Genomic DNA, 23,261 nt, shown 5'->3' with positions numbered 1-23,261 from the left:
CTGGTTGGCAGAGTCCAAGGATACTGATAAACATCCCATAATATTGTTATTAGACTGACTATCCTCTTAAGAAAATATCTTACTGTTCTGGGACCTTTTCAGCTGGGAGTTTTTTGCTGGTTCCCTTCTGACTGAGTCACTCATCTCTATCCCACACTAGTGGCCCTTCATAACAAAGAATTATATGACCCAAAACGCCAATAGCGCCAAGGCTGATAAATTCAGCTTTAGGTTCACCCACTCAAAATGGTAAGCTATGCACTTTCTTATTAACTTTTCCTTTTTTTTTTTTCAAGTTTCTTTAAAAAAATATATATTTTATTGATTTTTTACAGAATAGAAGGGAGAAAGATAGAGAGTTAGAAACATTGGTGAGAGAGAAACACCGATCAGCTGCCTCCTGCACACCCCACACTGGGGATGTGCCCACAACCAAGGTACATGCCCTTGACAAGAATCGATCCTGGGACCTTTCAGTCCGCAGGCTGACACTCTATCCACTGAGCCAAACTGGTTTTGGCTTTCAAGTTTCTTTTAGGCACTTCGCTCACTTCTTATAGTGCCCAATGTCCTCCTTTGTTTGGCGTGACAAAGGGACTCCTTCTCAATAAGGTCCACTCTCCCTCAAGTTCTTCCCTCTCTTTTCTTCTCCCTTATTGAAAGCCTCCTCTTAGCTCAGCCAAGGGACTATTCTGCATGGCACAGTTGCAGGCCTCAGCAGAAGTGGCCGAAGGGATTGCATAGGGCCCTTCAAACACCTATCCCGATGCCTGCTCAATGTGCTTTCTACTGATCCTGCCTCTCTGACCTAGGGCCTTCTGATGCTGGCTTTGGTCCAGGCCTCACACCAAAGAAGGCTCATAAAGTGTCTAAAGGGAGCACAAGAAATTCTACTTGATTCTTGAGTTTTGTTGTTCAAGAACCTCCTGTGGTGTTCCCCAAGGAGTTTCACTTCTAAAGTACTTAACTTTTTATAGCGTTGAATACTCCTAGTGCTTACATTTTATGACCCTATAGTTACTTTTTTTGCTCTAACATGGTCACTACTTTATTTTTCTTATTTTTTTAAATCACTATGGCCACCCTATTTGTCAGGCTCATTTAACTTGGTGTTTATGGAGAAGAGTCATGAATTTTATGATGCTACTGTTTTCTTTTTTTACTGTTGGTTTCCTAGCATTTTAAAGAGTCTTGGGTATTATTCCCATGCACAAAAGCTTACAGAGAAGGATTTGCTACTGGGCAACTGAAGCAAAGATTTTTAGTCAGTGGTAACCCATGCATGCCCCTTCCTCAAACAGCTTTCTCTGGTGTGTGTGTGTGTGTGTGTGTTTGTGTGTGTTTTCCAAGTTTCCTATCAAACAATCCTAAAAAGGTAATTTGCATAAAGTGTTTGAAGAGATACTATCGTAGAAAGGCAGCAATAGCATTATTGTTTTTTTATTCTACATTCTTCCAAAAAGAATTTAAGTTGAATTTATTGTATGGGTGGATAGTAACTTTATTATCCAGTATTTAAAAATAGCTCTGGGTGGATTTATCAAAATTACATCTACAGAAGAACACAGTACAACACAGACAATTCATTGTGTGTGCATATGCCGTGATAATTACTGTGTATAAATAGTAAAGGAAGCAAGAATACTGTGGACAATGGCAGAGAGGCTGGGTGGGAGCGAGGGTGGAGTGGGGGGTAGAAATGTACAAAAAACACAGATCGGAGAGAAACAAAGCTAAAGAGCTGGAAGTGAAAATAAGCATATCAGACTTCACCAAGAAATCCTGCATAAGCAAGGCCATGCTAGTTGTAAAATGCCTTGGCAGCTTATCTGTTGTAGAATGCCTAGCAAAGGAGAAATCTTCAGTAAGTTGTCGGCTACTATAATTGTTGTTATTATTATTATGATTAGACAAGCTTTCCTCTTATTTCCCTGTGACCCTTTCCACCGTGCACTTTTTATTTTCCAACTGAGTTATTATTTTTGTAAAGCAGATAGCTTTGCTAGAGCAATGGATTCAACGTGCCACTGTCTATTCAACTGTACTTATTGTGCGCAGTGAATAGGGGTGTGAAGAAAAAGAGAGCCCTTGGTGTCACTGAGTAGCACTTCTCCCTTCCACAGGAGGATTTTCCCTAGGATCCGGAAGGTTTCTATTGTTCTTGTGAGTGAGTGTTAGGCTGGGATACTCTGGGGTGAGGTAGAGGCAGCCAGGGTCCTACCCTGGTTACTAATGTGCCCAGAGCTGAGAATATGGCCTCTCAGAATTAGAGTCTGGCCAGTTCTCAGGCCGGGCAGATTCTCCCAGCCGGCCGCTTCTATGTGGATGTCTTTTCTAAAGAATCACAGTCAGCAGTCAGACAATCCTGCCATCTGGACACCAGTTGCCATGACTATGGGGAAAGACTTTTGCATTTTTATGAACAACCACTCCACATCTTGTTCTTTTGGAGTCCGCGTTGCAAAATACGGTAAAATTGTGTTCTATTTCATCAAACGTGGAAATCAGACAACTTTAGGTTTTAGAAATGTCCAATGTGGTCCCTCATGCCAAAAGATACCTCATTCATCTCCTGTAGTTCACTGAATATTATTATGCTGGTAGTCGTTATTGAGTAATTTGAAAATATAAACGATTGCAAAAATTAAAATGGCAAGCCCTAAGACTCCAAGAATTCGTAATGAAAAGCTGTTTTTAAGCAAGCGTCATCAAGAGAGCATCTCTAGGAGGACGTGCACTGTAGTCACCGGGAAGCGTGGATGTGAGAAAACTTCAGGCCATGTCTGGAAAACTCGCAGAGAGCAGAAGTGAGACGTGTATGCGCCGTTGGTGAGGAGGCCAAGGCAAAATGCTTATCTCTCCCCTGAAACACATATGCGCACGCATGCAATTAGCAGCCAGCTCAAAACGAAACGGGTTCAAAAGCTCAGGGAGCTGGATTGCCTTTTTAAAGATGAAAAGCTTGGAAAGAAGTCCGCGCTATCTGAATCTGCCAGCTCCCACGGTTTCCAGGCTCGTCGGAACCTTTATGCAGCATTGCAATGCAGCCTTGTTCCCGTGTTTGACCTCCAGCTGGCTGTGGTTTGATCATCAGAGCACCCAGTGAGGTGTGTCCACACTGGCCGGCCTCTGTGCCGGCCCACCTGAGCACTGCCTCATTAGCCAGCCTCACCTGCTTTGACGTGGTGAGTCAAGAAAACCCTAATTCACCTTTGTCTCAAAGGGCTGTGTTATTTGAGTTGTATTTTTATATGGAAAGCACAGAGCTGAAAACTCACGCAGGGGAATAAAAAGATTACACATGCCAGGAGTGTAATAATAGCGGTGTCTTAGCAACAGGCAGCTGTGGAGGACAGGGTTATTGAAGTTGAGGTTCAGCAGATGACTTTCATTTCCTGCCTTGATGATTGGCTCTGACATGATGGTCAGGATGGAAGTGTGGCCTTCCTGCGCTTCCTCGCTGTTCCAGTGCTCCATGGTCGTGCTGCCGAGCTAATCTGGCAATCAATGGGTATGTCACCGCTGGTGCCATTGCTAGTGTCGATGCACTCATTTCCTCCCCAGTCCAGGGTGCCTCTGCAGCGTCACATGCAGGCCACTGATCTGGGGTCTGGGGGTGTTTCTTCTCTCAGATCCGAAGCCCTGACTGCCATGTGCTTCTGCTCAGGTGAGGCAGAGCCAAACTGATTGCTTGGATAGTGCTTTCATTGTCTGCAGTTGACACTTCAGCGATTGGTTCTTTCTTCATATAACGTCTGAAGCCATATAAGAGGCTTCTTTTTGCTTAAACAAAGTTTTTTTTCCTCAAAAGAAATAATATTGTATAAGTTATCTACTACTGTGTATCAAATAATCCCAAAATTTAGCACCTTAAAGCACTACACATTTTTGTCTCATGAGAGGCCCAGTGCATGAAATTTGTGCACTCGGGGCCGGGTGGGGAGGGGGTGGTCCCTCAGCCTGGCCTGCACCCTCTCACAGTCCAGGAGCCCTCAGGGGATGTCTGACTGATGGCTCCTGTTGGTAGCAGGCCTAAGTTGTCAGTCGGACATCCTTAGCACTGCCATGGAGGTGGGAGAGGCTCCCGCCATTGCCAAGACACTCGCCAACTGTGAGCCTGGCTTCTGGCTGAGGGGCTCTCTTGCTGTGGGAGTGCACTGACCATCAGGGGGCCAGCTCCTGCATTGAACATGATGGGGCTGAAACTGGCTCTCTGACAGCTCCCAAGGGGTCCTGGATTGTGAGAGGATGCAGGCCAGGCCAAGGGACCCCACCGATGCATGATCGGGGCCAAGGAGGGACATAGGAGATTGGCCAGCTGGGGAGTGACTGCAGGAGGGCTCCAGGGCATGTCCAGTCTGTCTTGCTTAGTCCGGATTGGCCGGGCCCTAGCAGCAAGCTAACCTACCAGTCAGAGCACCTGCCCCCTGGTGGTCAGTGCATATTATAGCAAGTGGTTGAGCAGCCTTAGCTTATCATTAGCATATTATGCTTTGGTAGGTTGAACAGATGGCCAGACAACTAAACATTTAGCATATTAGGCTTTTATTATATAGGATAGTGTTTGGTGGGTCAGGAATCTGGGCATGGAATAGCTGGGTCCCCTTGCCTTCAGAGTCTCTCATATTGCTGCAATCAAATTGTCCTCAAGAGCTAGGAATGGATTTTTTCCAAGCTTACCTATATGGCAGATTAAATGTCTCACTGGCTGTTGATATAGGGTCTTGTTCACATGGCAGCCTACTTCATTAAAGGCAGTAAAAGAGAGAGCCTGCTAGCCTGATGGAAATCACCATCTCTTGTAACCTAACTACAGAAGTGACATCCTTTTACATTTGTTGTAATATAGCACATTAAAGCACTACACATTTAATGATGATAAGCAAATCACTATGTCCAGCTCATACTAAAGATCAAATTACACAAAAGCATGGACACCAGGAAATGGAGATCAGAGGGATCCATTTTAAAGGTTGCTTAGCTCGGCTGGAGTTGCACAATGGTTGAGCATTGACCTATGAACCAGGATATTGTGGTTCCATTTCCAGTCAGGGCACATATCTGGGTTGCCGGTTCCATTCCCCAGTGTGGGGTGTGCAGGTGGCAGCCAATCACTGATACTTTCTGATAATTGATATTTCTATTTCTCTTTCCCTCTCCCTTCCTCTCTGAAATAAAACAAAACAAAACTATATTTTAAAAAATTAAAGGCTGCCTACTACAGACATTGAATATTATATAAAGTTTTCAAAACTAACCCATTTCAGCTAAATACTGATAAAGAGCACCAAATTGAAGGGATAAGAATAAAGAGAGAGTAGTAAACTTGTGTTGTATAAGAACTGTGCATGAGTGATTGTGAAAACTTATAAGATGTCACACATTTCTTTTACTTTTCTTTACCCCAGAGGTTTGATATGGGTGCATGGTAGTGTTATTGTTCAACTTAATAGATCGAAATAGTGGGAATTAATCATTACAGGGCATTGTGGCACATTCTGTTATCAAAGAAATGTGCAGAGAGCTGCTGGCAGTGAGTGATCTAGCTTAAGCCTGCCTATGGGCAGACATCACCAAGTGACATTTAAATTGAGATTTAAGGACAGAAACAGACATCTCAGCAGAGGAGACATTTCAGCAGGAAGGAAGAGTAGATACAAAAAATATAGGTTGTTTTAAAACAGCAAGTTTAGTATGACTGGAATTGTAAGAGATAAAGTCAGATAATCCTATAGAAAATTCTAAGGCATGGTTTCTGGAACATTTTTCTCTGTTTGTGCATATTCTAATTGAGATGTGCATATTGAAGCTAAGAGGTTTTATTTTCTCTTATGTTATTTTTCTTTTGTGCTAGAAAGTTGTTTATTAAGTAGATGTATATGTCTAATGATCAATGATGATCTTGAATCAAGGTGATATGCTAATTCATTTCAATATCATACATGCTCTGTTGATATTCTAGGAACTCCCTGAAAGAAAATTTTCAGTGTAGCCTAATGAGAACTGATTTTAGAAATTTATTTTAGAATGAAATCATAAACATTAAGTTACTACCTGAGGCATTTTTATACAATAGATGTGCAGATACATGCTCATTAAATGTTCTGAAATGAAACAACAAACAACTACAAGACAGGAACTAGCTAAGCAGTCCATTGGGGCTCTATTTTAGTTGGTCCAAATCAAATTATAATCTTCTCCCTCTGCCCCTCTTCTCCAGGGATATTCTGTGGCATGTTAGTTTATGGGTACTATCTTGTTCAGGCTTTTTGGATTTGAGTCCTTATTCTGCTATCCACTAGCTATTGTCTTGAGCAATTTTCTAACTTCCTAGCCTTAGTTTCTTCATCTTTAAAATGATATGATGCTGCATACCTTATATGTTGTTTTTAGAATTCAATGAGAAGCAGGCACAGTCATCAGCATGACAATGGGAACATTAGCACTTGAAAGGAATAGTTGTTATTATTGCTCCCTTTTGTGGTAAATGAAATAATGGTCCTCAAAAAGGCCCACATCCTAATAATCCCCAGAACCTGGGATGTGTTAATATACAGGAAAAATGTAGGTAAGGTTAAAGGCCTTGAAATCAGGATATTATCCTCAGTTATCCAAGTGGGCTCAATCTAATCACATGAATCCTTAAAAGAGAACTTTCCCCAACTTTTGTCAGAGGGAGATGTGACTATCAAAGAATGGTCAGAGAAATGCAACATTATTGGCTTTGAAGAAAGAGCCATGAGCAAACATAACTGCTAGAGCAGGAATGGGGAACCTTTTCTTCCAAGGAACCATTTGGATATTTACAACATTATTCATGGCTATACAAGATTATTAACTTAAAAATTAGCCTACTATATTTAGTCAAACATTCCATTAATTCAGCCCTAATGCCTTGGCAAGGCCAGACCAAGTGATTTGGGAGGTCTTATATGACCTGAGGGCCAGCTGTTCCCCACCCCTGCTCTAGAGGAACGGCTTCTATTATAAATCAAATGTTTATGTAGTATATTTCTCATCTGCCTTCTTTTTAAAGCTTTGAAATTGGTAACAGGAAAGAAGTTGGCAGACAATGATTCTGAAAGCACTATGAAGAGGTTCATTTGTAGACTTAGGTGTGTTGTTGGGAATGGCTGATGCCATAGATCTTTGGGATGGAATGTAGGGTTGCTGAGGATAACCTTTAAATTCAGAAAGGCTCCATGCCAGCGAGACTATATCCAACTCACCAGCTACTGACCTGTGGACCTTGATGGTCTCTTGGTAGTGATATATTTGACTTTTGGGGCATTTTAGCGATCCACCATTTAAAGTCTAAAGATTTTATTATGAAAATCTGGCTTTCTCCATTACTTCTGGGTCTGCACTTCTGTACTCCAGCTTTCAAATGCAGACAATAGTGGCAGCTCTCTGAGAAGAAGAGGCCTCTCCAGGCCCCAGGCCCCATCCCCCAGTTCCTGAGACTGAGCAGTTCCTGGAAGAAAACACCGAATGCCAGAATCCTTACAGCCAGTCGGCCTCCCTCACTTACTGTATCTGTCTGACCTGTGAATTGGAGTGTTTTTAGTTTGCAAACTATGATTTATAGTATTAAATGATCATAAATATGGCCATCTTAAGCCATGGAGATTTTAATACAAAAATAATGTCAAAGCTTTGGCTTCTTTATGAGTCACGTTCCTACTAAGTTCATAACTCACATTGACGTAAGCCCCAGAAGAGCCATCAGGCACTTCAATAAATTTTGAATTCATCTCCATTGATTTTCCTTGTGAAATTAAACTATAATAATCTTAAATAGTAAAGTCACATGCAGTATATATATATGTGTATATATATATATATATATATATATAAAATGTATACATATATATGCACACATATGCATATATATAGATACACACACACATATATATATATGCTATTATATTATAGTATCAGTTAGCCAATTTAAAAAAAATTATTGATTGTGGTATTACATATGTGTCCTTATTCCTTCATTACCCTAAACACCCCCACTCATGCCCTTACCCCCCTGTTGTCTGTGTTCATTGATTAGGCTTATATGCATGCATGTAAGTCCTTTGGTTGGTCTCTCTCCTTTACCCCCACCCTCCCCTACCTTCCCTGAAGTTTGAGGTTCTGATCCATGTTTCTTCATTTCTGGATCTGTTATACTGCAGTGTCAGTTAGCCAATTTTTAAAAGTCCTAAAAATTTAGCTCATCGTAAAGAGGACATCATCAGACCAAGGGACACATAACATTTGTTGCTAAACTAGAAAGGGTCCATGGCATTGGAATTATTGAATACTGGATGTTATTTTGTTTTCTAATGGTCAGTCTCTTCTTTGATAGATATGACCGTTTTCAAAAGAGGGTAGCAGTCAATGGCTTGTCGGAAGATGACTAAAATCTTACAAAGAATGTAATTATCTGAGGGAACACAATGCCTAATTAGAGTCTGCAGGATTTCACTGTGCGTTAACCAGGGAAGGAGGGCATGTTGCTGTTTGCAAGTCCTTTGCAAGAGGAGTTGGTCCTGTAGGCTTTAGCTTAGATGATATTATTGATTTTTTCCCCCTGCATTTCTTTGCATACATCCTGGTTAATAGTATTACCTCTCCTTTAGCAATAAAACTTTACACATTTCTATGCAGAATCTGTGAGTCCAGTGATAAGCAGCTGAAAGAGCATAGTGGCAAGAGCCCGCCAACTGTCCTGTCTCACAGGCAAGTCTCTCCTTTGCTCTCCACTTCCTGCCAGCAAACAGGGGGGAAATATGGTTTGTTTGTCATAAAGGCTTTTAGTTGCAAGTAAAAGGAAAAACTGTCTGTCTTAACCATAAAGGGATTTTTCTGCAAAGGTGTGAGTGGCATAAAGAATACACATAAAGCTGAAGGGCAGCCTGGAAAAGGTGCAGAGAGGAAGGCATCTCGGAAGCCTTTGAAGCTGTAACAGTTGTTTCAAGTTAGGGCAGTCATAGGATGTTGTCACCCTGCGGTTGGCGGCCACTGCAGAGTGCTGTGGGATACGCAGCACTGAAAATGAATTCTAACTATCTCTTTCCCTTCCAGTTACCCGCTCAAGTACAGAATTCCTGAGCAGAACAACATGTAGTAGTTCTCAGTTTTTAACACATGTCCAGACTTTGTATTCACCAAGTGGCAAGGGGTTGGCAGGTGTGCCTTGCTTTCTTCTAGCTTCTATAGTGGGAGGGGTGCCCCGCCTCCTACCAAGTCTCCCACAATGGATGATATTTCCAAAATGAAAGAGGTGTTTGAGGAGAGAGAGAGAGAGAGAGAGAGAGAGAGAGAGAGAGAGAGAGAGAGAGAGAGAGAGAGAGAGAGAGATAGAGAGAAGGAAGAATGGAATCAGGGAGGGAAGAAAGGATGAAGAAAAAAAGATAGAAAAAGAAAGTCAATTCACATTGTTCTTACTACTTAGTCTGCTTGGCTGGTGTGGGCTTCTATGGTAAGACTATACATAAAAGAATGCTGAGTAACTTTCAAAGCATTATAAAAATACTAGAGGCCCGGAGAACTAAATTCATGCATGGGGGCGGGGGGGGGGGGGGGACCCTAGCCCAGCCTGCATCCTCTCCAATCTGGGATCCCTCTCACAATCCAGGACTTCTGGCTCCCAACTGCTGGCCTGCTTGCCTTCCTGATTGCCCCTAACTGCTTCTGCCTGCCAGCCTGATCACCCGTTAGCCACTCCCATGCCAGCCTGATTGATGTCTAACTGCTCCCCTGCCAGCCTGTTTGCCCCCAACTTCCCTCCTCTACCAGCCTGGTCACCCCTAACTTCCCTCCCCTGCAGAGTTGATTGCCTCCAACTGCCCTCCCTTGCAGGCCTGGTGCCTCCCAACTGCCTTCCCTTGCAGGACTGGTGCCTACCAACTTCCCTCCCCTGCTGGCCATCTTGTGATGTCCAGGCTAGAGGCTTGATGCTCAAGTGGGGGCCAGCTGGTTTGCCCTGAAGGGTGTCCCAGATCAGGGTGGGGGTTCCCTTGGGGCATGGGGTGGCCTGAGTGAAGGGCCTGTGGTGGTTTGCAGGACAGCCACACCCCCCAGTGACCCTGGTATCTGTAATTTATTTACCTCTACAATTGAAACTTTGTAGCCTGAAGCAGAGCCAAGCCTCCTGCTCACTCCTTGGCCAGCAGCCATTTCTGTTTGGATTTGTTCACCTTCTATAATTGAAACTTTGTAGCCTTGAGTGGAGGCCTTGGCCGGCAAGGGCAGGTGGAAAGCTTGGCTTCCCCCATTGCCTGGGAAACCCAAACCTCCCTCCTTCTCTCTGTGGCTGTAGCCATCTTTGTCAGGTTTATTTGCATACTCACTCTGATTGGCTGGTGGGTGTGACAGGTGGGTATGGCTGGTGGGTGTAATGGAGTGATGGTTAATTTGCATATTACTCTATAATACCACTGGGGACTTTACAATTTATAAGATGATGTAATTAAAATTAATAACAGAAAATACTGAGTGCTAAACAGAGATATAAGCAATGTGCTATGACCATTTGCTTGTATAAAATTTTAAGGATGGATGAATAATGAGGTAAAAAGGAAATGAGAAGAAAAACAGTAGCTAGGAGTTAGGAGGTGAGGGGCGTGGGATGGGACCTGGAAAATTCAACCAGTTACTATAGCTTCCTGAGACTTCTCTCTTGGTAAAATGGAGAAATTATACCCATCTTATGAACATATTGTAAGTATTAAAAGTGTTACATGTTTCAGCTGGCTCTAAAATAACATATGACTAACCAAATAATATGAAATTCTAATCTTTTGATTCAACTATAGAAAAGATTATTGTACTGTGGGATCCCTTAACACGACCCACGTGGTTCAGGGCCCATAGCTCTGACCATTCAGAGCCATCAAGGTCCGCTAGCTTTTTTTTTAACATTTTATCTCCAGTGACAATGTTAGGTTTCGGTTCCCGGCATTGTACCCAAAGAGCAAGTTGGAATTCAGAATAAGAAAACATTTTTGTCCCAGCCTAACCTCATTTTGCCTCTGCTACCACCCATTTGCTAACGGCATTGAGGCCACAGGATTCCTTGCTCACTGCCCATACCCAATTCAATTACATGTCCTTGGTTTTAGTTTTCAAAATAGGAGCTCAAATCCAGACCCTTGTCTGTATCTCCCCCTTATTATGCAAGTCTAAGTCACCCCATTATTGTCACCATTACATTGGCTTTTCATGTTTGCTCTTGCTATCTCCAGTCCAGTCATTGTACAGCAGCCAGAGCAATCATTTAAATAGAAAAATGGCCCAAATTATGCCCTTGCTGATTACCATTCAATGGCTCCCATTAGAAAGCTATGGTGCAGCCCCTCCTTACCTCTCCTGCATTGGCTCATTCCAGGCTCTGTCTTGCTTCTCATGTTTTATCTCATTGACCTCTCCTTATTCTGAAAGAAATGCTAAACCTATTCCAGGATTTCCTGTTTTTACTTGGATCAGTTTTCCTCCCTTTCCTTTGGCACAGTTGTCTTTTTTTTTTTTTTTTTTTTTTTTGTCTTTTTTCTTTTTTTTTTTTCCCAGTCCTTTAGGTTTTAACTTAAATATTCCCGGACCTTCTAAATAGCCTCTTCCCAATCCCCCGTGGTTCTCAGTCTTATAGAAACTAACACACACAAGCCCTTCCATGTGTCTTTTTGCTTGTGTGTCTTTTCTGAGCTCATTTACCTTCCACAAAGGCAGAAAAGCTGTGTTGGTTCTGCTTTGCTCCTCACTGGATACCCAGGACAGTTTCTGGGAGGTGAATGGATATCAGTAAATAATTTATTCGAGAAGTATGTGTTGATTAGCTACCAAGAGCATCAAAGCACACTGCATTGGCAGTTTTGAGAATTAAAATAATTATATTAGGGAGTATAGAATGTTACATATGTATAAGTGTATCTTGTCGGGTATAGGATGCCTATAAGTTTGTTAGTGCTTTCAGAAGCTGCACCTGCATCAAATTAAGACTTTTCTTCCTTGTCACTTGCAGTTGCCATACTTGCTCATTCTATTTGAGGAGGGGTTTAGGGCATGTCCTATAAACATCAGCAGATAACTGCCGTGACTCTTTTTTATTTCTTGTTTACATTGCCTAGAATTTATCTGATATGTTATACAGAATTAAACTCAGTTACAGGCCACACATTGAGCTCATCTCTCTGTCAGTCCTGCTAACCTTACTCATGGTTATTGCTCTTTACTGAACCAAGCCTGTTTTGTCTGTCTTTTTCTTCTCCTGCAGCGTATTGACCTGAATGTGTTACTCCCAGGTTATCCCGGGAGAGGGATAGAAAGGTTTGTTAATCTCCCTGCACTAGCCTCTGTATTTATAGTCCATCAATAATTGAATCTTCTTTTGTTAACAGCAGTAAATATAAACTTGAGGCATTTTCAACCTAAATTTTCTTCTGGCATTATTCCTTTCTACCTTGTCTTATCTATCAAAGATCTCCCTGGTTAGATTAGATTTTCCTAATGAATTAGTTAACATTGTTCCAAGTAGAAATGCTCACCTATATTTCTAACATTTTAAAAAGTCTTCTAAGTACTTTTTGCTGGCCAGGTGGCTCATTTGATTGGAGCATCATCCTGTATACCAAAAGGCTGTGGGTTCAGTCTAGGCACATACTTAGGTTACAGGTTCGATCCCTGGTTGGGGCATATACGGGAAGCAACCATCCATGATTCTCTCTCACATTGATGTTTCTCTCTCTATCTCTCCTTTCCTCTCTCTCTAAAATCCATAAAATCATATACTAGGGTAAGGACTACAATAAATAAATAAATAAACAAATAAATAAATAAATGTCTTCTAAGTAATTTTAAAAGTATAAATAAGATTTTCTTTTAATTTTGCAAAATCTGTGTGCCTTTCTTTGTGCATGTAATAGAACCAGTCCACCAAAATAAGTTATTTATCAATAGAAACTCTATTGACATTCAGGGGAAAACAAACATTTTTAAAAGCTTGAAAGTGATGAATTTACATATGGTATATTTTCATTATAACCCCTAAATTTGCTGTTTTCATATGGCTGCATGTATCATTTTTTTTCTAATACAGATGTAATAGATGTACTCAATAAACTAAATACAGAAAAGTTTCCAAAAAAAGGAAATTAAAATCTCCCAGTATCCCATTTCCTAGAGATGCTGCTGATAATACTTCAGAAATATTTTTTATTCTTTTATCTATGTTTTTAATGCATGTGTATCCTTTAACATTAAATATAAATTATATCATTTATACTATTTTTTAATATTTTTAAAATGATCAATTTATTGTAGTATGAATATTTTTTCTTATCAGTAGTATTTCTACAGGATAATTTATAGTAGTGGTATAACATTCTATAAAGCATAAACTCTATCTATCTAGTCATAAAATGTTAACATTTTAAGTTCTTACCAACATTTCACTCTTACAGATAATATGTGATGCAGGAATTTTTGCAAGCCTCTCTGACAATTTCCTTAGGCTATATTTCTATAAAGATAATTATTAAACCCCAGTTCTGTACATTTTAACACTACAGAGATATATTATCAAATTGTCCCTTGCGAGTTTGTACCAGTTTATATTCCCACTGGCATATATAAGAAGGCTGTTGTCTCAACTCTCATTTGTGCTGGCACTTTTTTCTCTTTTTATCTGTCAACTTAGTAAGTTTACTAACATATATATATATATATATATATATATATATATATATATATATATATATATAAAATTAACTGTGAAATTCAAGCAAATTTACTTTGTAATAAAAGGGATTTGGACAAGATATATATATATTTTTTTTTTCAATGTCTTTTATTACCAGCAGATAGGAACATTGTTTTGTCACATGTGTTTGGCTTTTTTCCCCTTTGCAAATTGTGTATTCATAACCTTTTGTCTGTTAATGTTTTACTACTCAGTTCCTAATGAATTATATGATTTTTAAGTCTTTTATAGGTTTGAAAATATAATTATCAGATTAAAAATGATCTGGAAACACTTGCCTAGATGCTACCAGCCTATTCTACCTGCCCAAACCCATCCCTGAGGACTCATAAATTGAGCTGTGGGAAAAATACAATAGTGACCTCATTGGTCAATTTATTCTCACATCACAAAAACCCAAGAACCTGGGCAAGGAAGGCAGTATATCGCCATTTCACAGAAGAGACATTTTTTACTCCAAATTTTAAGAAACCGGTATAAACCTTAACATTTTTAACTTATCAGAGCTCTGATTAACTTTTCAGATGCCAAATCTTCAGATCTTTCTGTTACATCACTTAACCTGTGTTTATGATTTTTTTTCTTTCCCTTCTTATTATAATGTATTTCCCCTCACTACCTTTTTAAGCAACATAGCTGCAGTAACGGGTATTATAGTCAACGTGGTTTAGGTTGCCCTCATGTCATCGGAGGCTGACTTTATGTGGGATACTGGGGAACACTCAGTACCTTGCAAAAAACAGAATCATTGCATTATTCTTCATTTTGTCCAAATTCCTTTTTATCATAAAGCAAATTCGTTTGAATTTTATAGTTAATTTTATTGCCTACTCCTAGAAGTAAAATGTTTTCATAAGTTAGCTAAGGGAAAAGACACATGATTTAGCTGACAAGGAATTGAGAGATCCCCTTTGCATGGTTTCTGGTTCTTGCATTAGATATGTTTTCTATATTTACCCATTTCCCCCACTAAATATATTTTTAGTATTAAGATGTTAGTATTAAACTCACCATTTTCCATATATGTGCTTTGGGGTGTGTGTGTGTGTGTGTGTGTGTGTGTGTGTGTGTGTGTGTTTGTGTATGTGTGGTGGCTTAGAATGGAGTGAGCCATGCACTTCTTCTCAGTTACATCTGGTTCCAAGAGAACGTAGCTGTGAGAATTCTAAATCGAAGCTGGTATTTCTGGAACAGTTCTTTCCCCTTTATAAAGTAAACAGCTCTCTCCAACCCTACTGCTCTTAACTGGTTCAGTGTTAACATGTTAACATCCTCAGTGCCTTGTTGTTACCTCCAACCATGTTGGATTCCAAATACATTTGGAAACAAACATTCCAGAACAGAAAAGCATTCACTTTTTGTTTATATTTTATTGTAGAGTTCCTGATTGGTAATAGGTTGCACTAAATTTACACACCTTATTCCTCAGATATTTCTAAACGAATAAAATGCTAACTATGTTATAACAGACAAAATACAATCTGGAATATCATTCAGTCTAATAATGCTTGTTGCTAGGCAACCATATTCCCAAAATAGTATCTGAAGCATGCAATGTCAGCATAAGATATCTAAATAATATGGAACACAGAAACTGATCAGACCTGTACTGATTTTACAAATTCTGAGTTACTAATATGGTTTTACAAAGCTAGAGAATAATTAAGTACTTAATTTAAAGCTTTCAGAAATTCATGGAAGCAGAATAACTAATTATTTATTAATTATTTATAGAATAATTAATTATTTATAGAAACAAACAGATCAGGGGTCAAATCCCAGCTGTTATTTAATTGCTGAGTGACAATGGGCAAAATACTTACCTCTTGTTCCCTTTGTTTTCTTATTATTATTATTACAATTGGGATAAAAACATATAACTTGTGGGGTTGTGAAGAGTCAGTGAATTGTGCTTCACATAGTTCCATAGTAAGTATTCAATAAATTAATGTTATGATGATCATGATGATGATAGCTTGAAAGGTCAGGAAAATCATTTTTTTTAATTTTTTCATATGTATGAAGCAATTAACACATATTTATAGAGCACTAGCCTTGAAAATAAACCATACAAATAAGTCCTTGCCTTCAAAAAATTTACAGTTTCTTCTGGGAGCAGATTTACACTAGAGAAAAGATAATGATGGCCAGCCATTTCCAAATGGCCTGAGCTGAGAGAAAGGTTATTGTGTGTGAGGGTCTGAGGCCTTGTATTACAGCACAGTGAGCATGGAGAAAGGTAGTGTGAGGTAAGACTGAGGGGATAACAGGGTAGGGCCACATCATGCTGCATCTAAACCCATGGAAGGTGTTTGCGTTTTAGTTTCAGTATCATAGTAAAACATAGGAGTATTTTTGGCAAAGAAAGGATGGAATCTGATTCACGTTTTAAAGACATTCCTGTAAGGACTACCTGTAGAATGGTTTTGCTGGAGGTCAGAGTGAAATTGAAAGGTCCAGTTAGGAGGCTCTTTGAAGCAATAAATGGCAGTGACCCAGACCAGGGTGATAGCCCCAGAAATAGAGAAAGAATGCATAAGATGTCATGATTAGCAAGAAAAGGCCATGGTTTCTAAGAAATGGCATTGCAGTGAAGGAACTCAGGGTCTTTTTGGGAAACAGCAAGTGGCCCAATTCAGGTCAGGAAGATGTGTGTGTGTGTGTGTGTGTGTGTGTGTGTGTGTGTGTGTGTGTGTGTGATGGATGAGATGGGTGAGATAAAGCTAGTAAGTGGTTAGTTTGCATCAGTTCATGAATATCAAGCAAATAAATAGATGTGGCTGCTTGTGCTTTATCCATTTACATTATTATTTACAACCATGAAGTCTATCTGTAGACTATCTTCTACTTTTTCTTCTAGGTCGGCTTAATGTTCATGGAGGGTGATAAGAACAGAGAAAGAACAACTTACACTATCCAATAGGGTAGTCACTGGACACATGTGGCTACTGAGCATTTGAAATGTGGCTTGACTAAACTGAATTGTGGTCAGGTGTAAGATGCACACCAGATTTTGAAGGCTTAGCGTGAATAAAAAGAATTTTAAGGATCTCAATAATTTTTGTATTGATTAAATATTGAAATAATATTTTGGATACATGGGGCTGAGTAAAATATTATCAAAATTAATTCCATTAAAATGTAATGGTGCTACTAGAAAAATTAAAGTGTGTACGTGCTCACATTGTATTTCTGTTGGGCAGTGCTGATCTAACTGCTCCTAACTCATGCCCACTTGCCTGGGCCATCTGAAGGATGAGCTTCTATTCTGCCAGGCTATGGTTTCTTGGCAGCAGGGCTCCTGATGAGTACAGCAAGTGAGATACTATGGAAGAACCATTCCAGGTTGATTGACCAGGGTCCTTGAGTGAATTAGAGGTCAGCTTTACCAGCAGGAAATTCATCTATCTGCTACAACTCAAAATATGGGATATCTGTAAAATATTCAATAGCTCTGCTGATTTCTCTGTCCCTTTGTGTTATTTTTTTTGCTCTCCTTGTAAGATTTTGTCCTTTCTCTGCAAGATTTGCATGGAAGATTTTTCCTGTGCATTTTCTCTAATCAATTATTCCCACTCAAATCTATATGTTGTGCATTTTTCTGCCATCAGCCAGGTGGTGTCCCAAATGCTAACCATCACATAAAGTGATAATATATTGAGGAATTTTGTATAACCTGAATACATCTTAAAATACTCACAAGGTCGTTTAGATCACAGGCATATCTAGGATATAATGGTGCATAATATCATTATCTGTAATGGCATCATAGAAGACAGAGTGATGATTATTGAGCATATAAGAAAAAGGAGTTGAGCATCAGGTCAGGATAGAACAACCCTAAAAACCACTTCTTTTTCATTGGTTAAGAAAAATTATATGAAGAAGAGGATGTTTCAAGAGTTATTAAATATATAGAACTGGCAAATTAGGAGTGTCCATAGAGCAAGAAAATTCTCTGGGTGAGAGGGAAAGAGTCACTGGTCTAGAAGAAGCAAAAGATTGAGGGCAGTAGCGAAAACGAGGGAACCTGGCAAAGGACTTTTGAGGTATGTCAGCCTTCGAAATTCTTTGTTCATAATATAACTTAAAGGCCCCAAGGAGTGAGTATAGAGAAATACTGTTGGAAATTTTAGAATTTTGAAAATTAGAGAGCCAAGGAGGTTAGTTCTAAGAAGATACATTTAATTACAATATATACTATTGTATATTTCCCCCCCCCCCCCATATTTTAGTTTTATGCCTACATCTTTCTGATCTTGTGAGATTTGTTTGGTATTAGGTCTTGCCCAAACTAAGATTTATCATTTGGTCATTGGTAATGTTTGAGGCTTTGAAAGATTTTGCTTCCAACCAATGAAACAATTATTTAAATATCTGCCTTCTTGATATTTTCACATGAATGTCCTTCAAGTATGTCAAACATAGTCCAGTTAGTTGCTCAAGCTAGAAGTCTACACATGATCCTTGATATCTCTCTCTCTTCCCCCTCTCTCCCCTCTCTCCTCTCTCTCTCTCTCTCTCTCTCTCTCTCTCTCTCTCTCTCTCTCTCCCCTCTTCATCCAATCAAATAACATAATTGTTTTCTCAATTCTGTCTCTAAAATCAATTTTGCCTCTTTCCATGCTTCTCATTTCCCATGCCCCACTGGAGTCAATGGCCCTATTCTTTCACAGGAAGTTTATGAGTCTCTTTAATACCTTCTTTGCCTCCATGCTTGCCCTACTCCAGCCCATTTTCCCCATTAAAAAATATGTAATACCTCTTTTGGGGGCTTTCCATTGATTTTAGGGTAAAAAAAATAGATCACTTATTATTGTGTCCAACATGGCTCTGCATGACCGGCTTCTGCCTACCTTTCTACCCTTATCTCATTCAGTTCTTCTGCCTTGCTTCACTCTAAGCACACAACTTTTCTTTAGGTCTCAGACACATGAGGCTCTTTTCTGCATTTGGGTCTTTGCACACCCAGCCTCTCTGCCAGCAACAGTCCTTTCTCCTGTTTTTTATTTTTTTTATTGTTGTTTGTTTGTTTTTTGCTGAACTGTTCATAACTCATTCTTTTGATCTCAAAAAGCTATCTGGGATCACCCAATTTAATACTGGTCTACCATGCTATTTTTTCACAACCATTCAAAACGTTTTCCTTCATAACACTCATTGTGGCTTATATATTCACTTGTTTAATGCCTGTTTTCCTCATTATAAGCCCCATGAGCACAGAAAACATGTCTATATCTTCACCACTGTATAACAGCAGTGTCAATTGTTGGGTAAGTAGAAGAGTTAAAAAATAAAGGCCAGGTGGTAAAAAAAAAAGAAAAAAAAAAATTCCCTCTAGTAATAATCAGCACTTGCTTTTGTAAAGTGCTTTACAGTTTGCAGAGTATTTCACATACATTTTCTTATTTAAAGTAGCCATATATTGCTGAGACCGGTTTGGCTCAATGGATAGAGCGACGGCTTGGAGACTGAAGGGTCCCGGGTTCGATTCCGGTCAAGGGCATGTACCTTGGTTGTGGGCACATCCCCAGTAGGGGGTGTGCAAGAGGCAGCTGATCGATGACTCTCTCATCGATGTTTCTAACTCTCTATTTCTCTCCCTTCCTCTCTGTACAAAATCAATAAAAATATATTAAAAAAAAATAAAGTAGCCATATAAGTTGGATAAAGAGAAAATAGAATCCGTGTCAGTTACATATAGGATATGTAGTCAATTAAAAGTTCTATTTTAAGACAGAGCTTTTCAGCTGTCAACATTTAATTATGCCTGAATTCATGTTTCCTCAGGGTAAATGATTTTACAGTGGTGGTCTGAGTGTAGGAAGAAAGGTAGCAATTTTTCCTATACAGTAAAACCTCTTTTAATGGACCACAACTTAACCAATCAACAGATAAACTGATATTTCTCATAAAAAGAATGCTATTTCACAAAAAATAAGTTGAATATATCGGGAGAAAAAAACTTAATTTAGTCAAGTCACTTAAAGTGTGTTGTCAAATTAGGTATGGATAAGAATACTGTAAAATATTAGGAAGAGTCTTAGAAACCTATGATTCTTCATTGACATTGCTCTGCAAGTGTCTTTAATTTCTCACTCCATTTTAAATAAATTAAATCTGGAACTCCTACAGAATGCATAATTGGTTTCATTTATTGTATTTTATTTTTGTTAGTTATTCTTTTTATCCCTATTTTTTATTAAGGTATTATATATGTGTCCTTATTCCCCCAGTGCTCCCCCCCACTCCTGCTCATACCCTCACCACCACCACCTTCACCCGTGATGTCTGTTTCCATTGATTATGCTTATATACATGCATACAAAGTCCTTTGGCTGATCTCCCCCCTTACTCCTACCCTCCCCTAACTTCTCTCTGAGGTTTGACGGTCCGATAGATGCTTCTCTGTCTCTGTCTCTGTTTTTGTTCATCTATTTATGTTTATTATATTCTACAAATGAGTCAGATCATGTGATATTTATCTTTCTCGACTAACTTATTTCGCTTAGCATAATTTCTCTAGGATCATCCATGCTGTTGTAAATGGTAGGAATTCCTTCCTTTTTTACAGCAGTGTAGTTTTCCATTGTGTAGATGTAACACAGTTTTTTAATCCACTCATCTGCTGATGAGCACTTAGGCTGTTTCCAAATCTTAGCTATTGTAAATTGTGCTGCTATGAACGTAGGGGTGCATATATCCTTTCTGATGGGTGTTTCTAGTTTCTTGGGATATATCCCTAGAAGTGGCAGTGGTTTCATTTATGAAAGGAAGATCTTGGGGAACCCATGGCAAAAGACTTGGCCTTTATTAGGGACTGACAATCAGATGTTCATTGGCACATTTTAAGTTAAAATGTTTAAGATATGTATATGTTGCTTTGTGGTTTCTTTCTTCTTGTGACTGTCACATGACTCCTGGTCACACTGGGTAGAAGAATTTTGATGGACTTGACATTTTATGGGACAGGGAGGACCCCACAGAACATGTGAAAAGCATGGTTTGGTCATCTGCTTCACTGGCATGTCTTTACTACTGCTCACCTCTCATATATTGCTGTCTTTCTCTCTTCAGCATTTTCTCACATGGAAATCTCCATTTACCTTCTAAATGCCTGCTTTAAATCCCCTTGCTCATGTCTCTCTGGCATTGTTACTGTTATCCTGGCCTCTTAATCAAACCTCTCCTCCTCTTGGCTTATATAAACCATACTATTCTGACTTTTCCTTTTGCCACCTGAATGCTTTTCCCTCTTCTACTCCTTTATGGTTCACATATCTTCTTTCTATTTTCCTGCCCCATTTCATATTTTCTCTATTTTGATTTTCTTGTATACACAATTTTCACCGGTAGTCCCATCCACCAGTGTGGTCGAGAAGACTATTATTCTCTGTGGCTTAGGTCCAGCATTCTCCTTTAGTACAAAAGCTGTAGGCATAGTTCATTATAACCAGAGAAAAGGAATTAATGAAATAATTCTAAGAAAACTGGGTTCTGGTGCATTTAGTCAGTATACCCCTTTCCCAGATAAAGTAGAATATATCAAATTCTACTTCCTTTGGTTTTTCCTTCTCCAGACTTCACGCAGTCTTTTTCTCCTCCCTTTAAAATTTTAATACCTTTGGATAAATGTTGGTCAACGTCTCTTTATCATGGTGTTCTTTTGGCTTTTTGTCCTTTAATTTATTGGCTAATAAAATTATGTAGGTTTGTTTAATCCCTTCACCATTTATAACTAGCCCCTCCCCCACCCACCTGCAAATCCTCTCTGACAGCTATCAGTTGGCTCTCTGTATCTATGAATCTGTTTATATTTTGTTTGTTAGTTTATTTGCCTCATCCATAAGATGGGAATAACCATAGCTATTTCATGTGGCTGAACAAAATAAATCACATATAGTTCTTGGCACATTGTAAATGTTCAACAAATAGTAGCTAAACTAAATCTGGATATAAATATCAGACAAATGAGGAGGTACTTTCCTGTTCATATCAACTCTACTTGACTTTATCAGTATAAATTATATATGACCAAAGTGGTGGAATGTTAAATATTCAAAATATGCATATAGGTATTGCTTCTGCATGAATAACGAACCAACCTCAACATAACTAGCGACATAGGACCAAGTAATAGTGCTTCACTATTCATTATAATATGTAACCAAGAGATGTGTTTCTTAAAAAGATAGTCTTTTTTTTTCTTCTGAATCAGTACCATTTATGGGAATCTGTCCAGAAGGACAAAGGCAGATTTGAAAAGAAATTTCTAGAATAAACCAATATTTTAAAATCCTTCATGTACTTATAATTCTAGCTTAAAAAAATAATTGCAGTGCAGTTGAAAATTTATGACAGTGTTGGCAAATATAACAGGATGCAAGCCAGCTTCTGTGGTTGCTGGTGATGTGCAGAGAAAGCAGTTTGCTCATAAATATCTTCTGTTTGCATTTTGATTCAATTACCATGATATTCATAAAAATGAATGAGGAAAGAAACCTTTTAACCCAGAAGTTCCAGAGAGAGTTGCCAATGTATTATTTTATTTATATGTGCCCAATTCATCTCTGAAATGTGGCTACCTGGTATTAATATATGTGACTATGAATATGACATCTTTATATTTCCAAATCAACCTACCTCTGACATCTCTGTAGCTCTTGCCACTGATTCATTACTGCAGGGGCCACACAATTCTTTATCCTCTTCCTAAATACAATATTTCTTTAACTGGGTTTTCATTTTTCAATCCTCTAAAAGTCCATCTGGTTTTAGATAATTCTATTGACTAGATAATCCTATCAGTAGGAAAAATGTTTTGGATAAACTTAAAAAAAGTTCTCCTGAGAAGACTTCCAAATGATTTTTTAAAAGATACATTAAACTCTGCCAACCCCATATTCAGTTCCAGTTAATATGCTAGAACTGAAATTATATCCTTTCATGCTTCAATTTGACAGTGACAATTTAGGCCATTTGTGTAGAAGTAGTTCTCACTTATAAGTAAAATTAATAAAGTAGAATGCAATTATATTATTGGACTCTTTTTTACCCAAGTATAGATATGCTTTATATTATATCATGTCTCTTGAAATATAATTGCATTAAAATAAAAGCCTGCTATTATACAGCCATTCTACATGGACTGGAGAAACTGTTAGTCTTATCCCTCAACTGCATATTTACTAGCCTCCAAACCTAGAGAATTTCAAATTTAGAGTTATGAAGTGTGATAAAAGGCATAAAGAAGGGGAAAAGTTCTTTAATCTGGAAAATGCATTGACCCAATACATATTTATTAAAAGCCTGCTCTGGGCTGGACACAATGCATGTCATACAATCCTTGCTCTTACTGATGCTACCATCTTGGGTGAGGGCAGGGGAGGTTAGAAGACTAATAAGCCACTGGATGAATATTACCAAAGGCTAAATATTTGCCATGAAGGAATGCTATAGAGACCAGTATTGGGGACCTACTTAAATTATGTGATCAGACAGGGCATACTGGAGC

The 23,261-nt window shown here is 38.9% G+C and overlaps 1 protein-coding gene across 2 annotated transcripts in view; it reads left to right on the top strand.

Annotated features, from left to right (window-relative positions):
- The window catches only part of NELL2 (neural EGFL like 2), a 310,243-nt gene that overhangs the window by 178,538 nt on the left and 108,444 nt on the right, over positions 1–23,261 (top strand). The gene's annotated exons all lie outside the window — the stretch shown is intronic.

This window comes from Pipistrellus kuhlii, unplaced genomic scaffold (genome assembly GCF_014108245.1).
Source record: "Pipistrellus kuhlii isolate mPipKuh1 unplaced genomic scaffold, mPipKuh1.p scaffold_m20_p_3, whole genome shotgun sequence".
NCBI lineage: Eukaryota > Metazoa > Chordata > Mammalia > Chiroptera > Vespertilionidae > Pipistrellus > Pipistrellus kuhlii.
This window is presented reverse-complemented; position numbering and strand designations above follow the sequence as displayed.